We start from the raw sequence: 8,195 nt of genomic DNA, 5'->3' as shown, positions 1-8,195 counted from the left end.
TGCGGTTGCAGGCGTGAAGTGTTCGTTTTTTAGCAGAGACCGCAGGTGGCCTATAGCCCTGCGGTTGCAGGCGTGAAGTGTTCGTTTTTTAGCAGAGACCGCAGGTGGCCTATAGCCCAGCGGTTGCAGGCGTGAAGTGTTCGTTTTTTAGCAGAGACCGCAGGTGGCCTATAGCCCAGCGGTTGCAGGCGTGATGTACCCGTTTTTTAGCAGAGACCGCAGGTGGCCTATAGCCCTGCGGTTGCAGGCGTGATGTACCCGTTTTTTTAGCAGAGACCGCAGGTGGCCTATAGCCCTGCGGTTGCAAGCGTGAAGAACGCGTTTTTTTAGCAGAGACCGCAGGTGGCCTATAGCCCTGCGGTTGCAGGCGTGAGGTACCCGTTTTTTGGCAGAGACCGCAGGTGGCCTATAGCCCTGCGGTTGCAGGCGTAAAGTGTTCGTTTTTTAGCAGAGACTGCAGGTGGCCTATAGCCCTGCGGTTGCAGGCGTGAATTGTTCGTTTTTTAGCAGAGACCGCAGGTGGCCGATAGCCCTGCGGTTGCAGGCGTGAATTGTTCGTTTTTTAGCAGAGACCGCAGGTGGCCTATAGCCCTGCGGTTGCAGGCCTGAAGTGTTCGTTTTTTAGCAGAGACCGCAGGTGGCCTATAGCCCTGCGGTTGCAGGCGTGATGTACCCGTTTTTTAGCAGAGAACGCAGGTGGCCTATAGCCCTGCGGTTGCAGGCGTGATTTACCCCTTTTTTTAGCAGATACCGCAGGTGGCCTATAGCCCTGCGGTTGCAGGCGTGATGTCCCCGTTTTTTAGCAGAGACCGCAGGTGGCCTATAGCCCTGCGGTTGCAGGCGTGATGTACCCGGTTTTTAGCAGAGACCGCAGGTGGCCTATAGCCCTGCGGTTGCAAGCGTGAAGAACGCGTTTTTTTAGCACAGACTGCAGGTGGCCTATAGCCCTGCGGTTGCAGGCGAGAAGTGTTCGTTTTTTAGCACAGACCGCAGGTGGCCTATAGCCCTGCGGTTGCAGGCGTGAAGTGTTCGTTTTTTAGCACAGACCGCAGGTGGCCTATAGCCCTGCGGTTGCAGGCGTGAAGTGTTCGTTTTTTAGCAGAGACCGCAGGTGGCCTATAGCCCTGCGGTTGCAGGCGTGAAGTGTTCGTTTTTTAGCAGAGACCGCAGGTGGCCTATAGCCCTGCGGTTGCAGGCGTGAAGTGTTCGTTTTTTAGCACAGACCGCAGGTGGCCTATAGCCCTGCGGTTGCAGGCGTGAAGTGTTCGTTTTTTAGCAGAGATCGCAGGTGGCCTATAGCCCTGCGGTTGCAGGCGTGAAGTACCTGTTTCTTAGCAGAGACCGCAGGTGGCCTATAGCCCTGTGGTTGCATGCGTGATGTACCCGTTTTTTTAGCAGAGACCGCAGGTGGCCTATAGCCCTGCGGTTGCAGGCGTGAAGTACCCGTTTTCTTAGCAGAGACCGCAGGTGGCCTATAGCCCTGCGGTTGCAGGCGTGAAGTACCCGTTTTTTTAGCAGAGACCGCAGGTGGCCTATAGCCCTGTGGTTGCAGGCGTGAAGTACCCGTTTTTTAGCAGAGACCGCAGGTGGCCTATAGCCCTGCAGTTGAAGGCGTGAAGTACCCGTTTTTTTAGCAGAGACCGCAGGTGGCCTATATCCCTGCGGTTGCAGGCGTGAAGTGTTCGTTATTTAGCAGAGACCGCAGGTGGCCTATAGCCCTGCGGTTGCAGATGTGAAGTGTTCGTTTTTTAGCAGAGACCGCAGGTGGCCTATAGCCCTGCGGTTGCAGGCGTGAAGTGTTCGTTTTTTAGCAGAGACCGCAGGTGGCCTATAGCCCTGCGGTTGCAGGCGTGAAGTGTTCGTTTTTTAGCAGAGACCGCAGGTGGCCTATAGCCCTGCGGTTGCAGTCGTGAAGTGTTCGTTTTTGAGCAGAGACCACAGGTGGCCTATAGCCCAGCGGTTGCAGGCGTGAAGTGTTCGTTTTTTAGCAGAGACCGCAGGTGGCCTATAGCCCAGCGGTTGCAGGCGTGATGTACCCGTTTTTTAGCAGAGACCGCAGGTGGCCTATAGCCCTGCGGTTGCAAGCGTGAAGAACGCGTTTTTTTAGCACAGACCGCAGGTGGCCTATAGCCCTGCGGTTGCAGGCGTGAGGTACCCGTTTTTTGGCAGAGACCGCAGGTGGCCTATAGCCCTGCGGTTGCAGGCGTAAAGTGTTCGTTTTTTAGCAGAGACTGCAGGTGGCCTATAGCCCTGCGGTTACAGGCGTGAAGTGTTCGTTTTTTAGCAGAGACCGCAGGTGGCCTATAGCCCTGCGGTTGCAGGCGTGAAGTGTTCGTTTTTTAGCAGAGACCGCAGGTGGCCTATAGCCCTGCGGTTGCAGGCGTGATTTACCCCTTTTTTTAGCAGATACCGCAGGTGGCCTATAGCCCTGCGGTTGCAGGCGTGATGTCCCCGTTTTTTAGCAGAGACCGCAGGTGGCCTATAGCCCTGCGGTTGCAGGCGTGATGTACCCGGTTTTTAGCAGAGACCGCAGGTGGCCTATAGCCCTGCGGTTGCAAGCGTGAAGAACGCGTTTTTTTAGCACAGACTGCAGGTGGCCTATAGCCCTGCGGTTGCAGGCGAGAAGTGTTCGTTTTTTAGCACAGACCGCAGGTGGCCTATAGCCCTGCGGTTGCAGGCGTGAAGTGTTCGTTTTTTAGCACAGACCGCAGGTGGCCTATAGCCCTGCGGTTGCAGGCGTGAAGTGTTCGTTTTTTAGCAGAGACCGCAGGTGGCCTATAGCCCTGCGGTTGCAGGCGTGAAGTGTTCGTTTTTTAGCAGAGACCGCAGGTGGCCTATAGCCCTGCGGTTGCAGGCGTGAAGTGTTCGTTTTTTAGCACAGACCGCAGGTGGCCTATAGCCCTGCGGTTGCAGGCGTGAAGTGTTCGTTTTTTAGCAGAGATCGCAGGTGGCCTATAGCCCTGCGGTTGCAGGCGTGAAGTACCCGTTTCTTAGCAGAGACCGCAGGTGGCCTATAGCCCTGTGGTTGCATGCGTGATGTACCCGTTTTTTTAGCAGAGACCGCAGGTGGCCTATAGCCCTGCGGTTGCAGGCGTGAAGTACCCGTTTTCTTAGCAGAGACCGCAGGTGGCCTATAGCCCTGCGGTTGCAGGCGTGAAGTACCCGTTTTTTTAGCAGAGACCGCAGGTGGCCTATAGCCCTGTGGTTGCAGGCGTGAAGTACCCGTTTTTTAGCAGAGACCGCAGGTGGCCTATAGCCCTGCAGTTGAAGGCGTGAAGTACCCGTTTTTTTAGCAGAGACCGCAGGTGGCCTATATCCCTGCGGTTGCAGGCGTGAAGTGTTCGTTATTTAGCAGAGACCGCAGGTGGCCTATAGCCCTGCGGTTGCAGATGTGAAGTGTTCGTTTTTTAGCAGAGACCGCAGGTGGCCTATAGCCCTGCGGTTGCAGGCGTGAAGTGTTCGTTTTTTAGCAGAGACCGCAGGTGGCCTATAGCCCTGCGGTTGCAGGCGTGAAGTGTTCGTTTTTTAGCAGAGACCGCAGGTGGCCTATAGCCCTGCGGTTGCAGTCGTGAAGTGTTCGTTTTTGAGCAGAGACCACAGGTGGCCTATAGCCCAGCGGTTGCAGGCGTGAAGTGTTCGTTTTTTAGCAGAGACCGCAGGTGGCCTATAGCCCAGCGGTTGCAGGCGTGATGTACCCGTTTTTTAGCAGAGACCGCAGGTGGCCTATAGCCCTGCGGTTGCAGGCGTGATGTACCCGTTTTTTTAGCAGAGACCGCAGGTGGCCTATAGCCCTGCGGTTGCAAGCGTGAAGAACGCGTTTTTTTAGCACAGACCGCAGGTGGCCTATAGCCCTGCGGTTGCAGGCGTGAGGTACCCGTTTTTTGGCAGAGACCGCAGGTGGCCTATAGCCCTGCGGTTGCAGGCGTAAAGTGTTCGTTTTTTAGCAGAGACTGCAGGTGGCCTATAGCCCTGCGGTTACAGGCGTGAAGTGTTCGTTTTTTAGCAGAGACCGCAGGTGGCCTATAGCCCTGTGGTTGCAGGCGTGAAGTGTTCGTTTTTTAGCAGAGACCGCAGGTGGCCTATAGCCCTGCGGTTGCAGGCGTGATGTACCCGTTTTTTTAGCAGAGACCGCAGGTGGCCTATAGCCCTGCGGTTGCAAGCGTGAAGAACGCGTTTTTTTAGCAGAGACCGCAGGTGGCCTATAGCCCTGCGGTTGCAGGCGTGAGGTACCCGTTTTTTGGCAGAGACCGCAGGTGGCCTATAGCCCTGCGGTTGCAGGCGTAAAGTGTTCGTTTTTTAGCAGAGACTGCAGGTGGCCTATAGCCCTGCGGTTGCAGGCGTGAATTGTTCGTTTTTTAGCAGGGACCGCAGGTGGCCTATAGCCCTGCGGTTGCAGGCGTGAATTGTTCGTTTTTTAGCAGAGACCGCAGGTGGCCTATAGCCCTGCGGTTGCAGGCCTGAAGTGTTCGTTTTTTAGCAGAGACCGCAGGTGGCCTATAGCCCTGCGGTTGCAGGCGTGATGTACCCGTTTTTTAGCAGAGAACGCAGGTGGCCTATAGCCCTGCGGTTGCAGGCGTGATTTACCCCTTTTTTAGCAGAGACCGCAGGTGGCCTATAGCCCTGCGGTTGCAGGCGTGATGTCCCCGTTTTTTAGCAGAGACCGCAGGTGGCCTATAGTCCTGCGGTTGCAGGCGTGATGTACCCGGTTTTTAGCAGAGACCGCAGGTGGCCTATAGCCCTGCGGTTGCAAGCGTGAAGAACGCGTTTTTTTAGCACAGACTGCAGGTGGCCTATAGCCCTGCGGTTGCAGGCGTGAAGTGTTCGTTTTTTAGCAGAGACCGCAGGTGGCCTATAGCCCTGCGGTTGCAGGCGTGAAGTGTTCGTTTTTTAGCAGAGACCGCAGGTGGCCTATAGCCCTGCGGTTGCAGTCGTGAAGTGTTCGTTTTTGAGCAGAGACCACAGGTGGCCTATAGCCCAGCGGTTGCAGGCGTGAAGTGTTCGTTTTTTAGCAGAGACCGCAGGTGGCCTATAGCCTGCGGTTGCAGGCGTGAAGTGTTCGTTTTTTAGAAGAGACCGCAGGTGGCTTATAGCCCTGCGGTTGCAGGCGTGAAGTGTTCGTTTTTTAAGCAGAGACCGCAGGTGGCCTATAGCCCTGCGGTTGCAGGCGTGAAGTGTTCGTTTTTTAGCAGAGACCGCAGGTGGCCTATAGCCCTGCGGTTGCAGGCGTGAAGTACCCGTTTCTTAGCAGAGACCGCAGGTGGCCTATAGCCCTGCGGTTGCATGCGTGATGTACCCGTTTTTTTAGCAGAGACCGCAGGTGGCCTATAGCCCTGCGGTTGCAGGCGTGAAGTACCCGTTTTCTTAGCAGAGACCGCAGGTGGCCTATAGCCCTGTGGTTGCAGGCGTGAAGTACCCGTTTTTTTAGCAGAGACCGCAGGTGGCCTATAGCCCTGTGGTTGCAGGCGTGAAGTACCCGTTTTTTAAGCAGAGACCGCAGGTGGCCTATAGCCCTGCAGTTGAAGGCGTGAAGTACCCGTTTTTTTTAGCAGAGACCGCAGGTGGCCTATAGCCCAGCGGTTGCAGGCGTGAAGTGTTCGTTTTTTAGCAGAGACCGCAGGTGGCCTATAGCCCAGCGGTTGCAGGCGTGATGTACCCGTTTTTTAGCAGAGACCGCAGGTGGCCTATAGCCCTGCGGTTGCAGGCGTGATGTACCCGTTTTTTTAGCAGAGACCGCAGGTGGCCTATAGCCCTGCGGTTGCAAGCGTGAAGAACGCGTTTTTTTAGCAGAGATCGCAGGTGGCCTATAGCCCTGCGGTTGCAGGCGTGAGGTACCCGTTTTTTGGCAGAGACCGCAGGTGGCCTATAGCCCTGCGGATGCAGGCGTAAAGTGTTCGTTTTTTAGCAGAGACTGCAGGTGGCCTATAGCCCTGCGGTTACAGGCGTGAATTGTTCGTTTTTTAGCAGAGACCGCAGGTGGCCTATAGCCCTGCGGTTGCAGGCGTGAAGTGTTCGTTTTTTAGCAGAGACCGCAGGTGGCCTATAGCCCTGCGGTTGCAGGCCTGAAGTGTTCGTTTTTTAGCAGAGACCGCAGGTGGCCTATAGCCCTGCGGTTGCAGGCGTGATGTACCCGTTTTTTAGCAAAGACCACAGGTGGCCTATAGCCCTGCGGTTGCAGGCGTGATGTACCCGTTTTTAGCAGAGACCGCAGGTGGCCTATAGCCCTGCGGTTGCAGGCCTAAAGTACCCGTTTTTTAGCAGAGGCCGCAGGTGGCCTATAGCCCTGCGGTTGCTGGCGTGAAGTACCCGTTTTTTTAGCAGAGACCGCAGGTGGCCTATAGCCCTGCGGTTGGAGGCGTGAAATACCCGTTTTTTTTTAGCAGAGACCGCAGGTGGCCTATAGCCCTGCGGTTGAAGGCGTGAAGTACCCGTTTTTTTAGCACAGACTGCAGGTGGCCTATAGCCCTGCGGTTGCAGGGCTGGAGTGTTCGTTTTTTAGCAGAGACCGCAGGTGGCCTATAGCCCTGCGGTTGCAGGCGTGAAGTGTTCGTTTTTTAGCAGAGACCGCAGGTGGCCTATAGCCCTGCGGTTGCAGGCGTGAAGTACCCGTTTCTTAGCAGAGACCGCAGGTGGCCTATAGCCCTGCGGTTGCATACGTGATGTACCCGTTTTTTTAGCAGAGACCGCAGGTGGCCTATAGCCCTGCGGTTGAAGGCGTGAAGTACCCGTTTTTTTAGCAGAGACCGCAGGTGGCCTATAGCCCTGCGGTTGCAGGCGTGAAGTACCCTTTTTTTTAGCAGAGACCGCAGGTGGCCTATAGCCCTGTGGTTGCAGGCGTGAAGTACCCGTTTTTTAGCAGAGACCGCAGGTGGCCTATAGCCCTGCGGTTGAAGGCGTGAAGTACCCGTTTTTTTAGCAGAGACCGCAGGTGGCCTATAGCCCTGCGGTTGCAGGCGTGAAGTGTTCGTTTTTTAGCACAGACCGCAGGTGGCCTATAGCCCTTCGGTTGCAGGCGTGAAGTGTTCGTTTTTTAGCACAGACCGCAGGTGGCCTATAGCCCTGCGGTTGCAGGCGTGAAGTGTTCGTTTTTTAGCACAGACCGCAGGTGGCCTATAGCCCTGCGGTTGCAGGCGTGAAGTGTTCGTTTTTTAGCACACACCGCAGGTGGCCTATAGCCCTGCGGTTGCAGGCGTGAAGTGTTCGTTTTTTAGCACACACCGCAGGTGGCCTATAGCCCTGCGGTTGCAGGCGTGAAGTGTTCGTTTTTTAGCACACACCGCAGGTGGCCTATAGCCCTGCGGTTGCAGGCGTGAAGTGTTCGTTTTTTAGCACAGACCGCAGGTGGCCTATAGCCCTGCGGTTGCAGGCGTGAAGTGTTCGTTTTTTTAGCACAGACCGCAGGTGGCCTATAGCCCTGCGGTTGCAGGCGTGAAGTGTTCGTTTTTTAGCACAGACCGCAGGTGGCCTATAGCCCTGCGGTTGCAGGCGTGAAGTGTTCGTTTTTTAGCACAGACCGCAGGTGGCCTATAGCCCTGCGGTTGCAGGCGTGAAGTGTTCGTTTTTTAGCACAGACCGCAGGTGGCCTATAGCCCTGCGGTTGCAGGCGTGAAGTGTTCGTTTTTTAGCACAGACCGCAGGTGGCCTATAGCCCTGCGGTTGCAGGCGAGAAGTGTTCGATTTTAGCAGAGACCGCAGGTGGCCTATAGCCCTGCGGTTGCAGGCGTGAAGTGTTCGATTTTAGCAGAGACCGCAGGTGGCCTATAGCCCTGGGGTTGCAGGCGTGAAGTGTTCGTTTTTTAGCACAGACCGCAGGTGGCCTATAGCCCTGCGGTTGCAGGCGTGAAGTGTTCGTTTTTAGCACAGACCGCAGGTGGCCTATAGCCCTGCGGTTGCAGGCGTGAAGTGTTCGTTTTTTAGCACAGACCGCAGGTGGCCTATAGCCCTGCGGTTGCAGGCGTGAAGTGTTCGTTTTTTAGCACAGACCGCAGGTGGCCTATAGCCCTGCGGTTGCAGGCGTGAAGTGTTCGTTTTTAGCACAGACCGCAGGTGGCCTATAGCCCTGCGGTTGCAGGCGTGAAGTGTTCGTTTTTAGCACAGACCGCAGGTGGCCTATAGCCCTGCGGTTGCAGGCGTGAAGTGTTCGTTTTTTAGCACAGACCGCAGGTGGCCTATAGCCCTGCGGTTGCAGGCGTGAAGTG

The 8,195-nt window shown here is 55.8% G+C and overlaps 1 long non-coding RNA gene across 1 annotated transcript; it reads left to right on the top strand.

Moving 5' to 3' along the window:
• The first annotated feature begins 7,523 nt into the window (after positions 1-7,523).
• On the top strand, positions 7,524-8,172 carry LOC128216747 (uncharacterized). Its single transcript, XR_008258122.1, has 4 exons — positions 7,524-7,634; positions 7,751-7,809; positions 7,868-7,985; positions 8,102-8,172. It is a non-coding gene; the product is annotated as an uncharacterized LOC128216747 (long non-coding RNA).
• The last annotated feature ends 23 nt before the right edge of the window (positions 8,173-8,195 follow it).

This window comes from Mya arenaria, chromosome 14 (assembly GCF_026914265.1).
Source record: "Mya arenaria isolate MELC-2E11 chromosome 14, ASM2691426v1".
NCBI lineage: Eukaryota > Metazoa > Mollusca > Bivalvia > Myida > Myidae > Mya > Mya arenaria.
The sequence above is the reverse complement of the archived record's forward strand: the minus strand, read 5'-3'. Positions and strand labels throughout refer to the sequence as shown.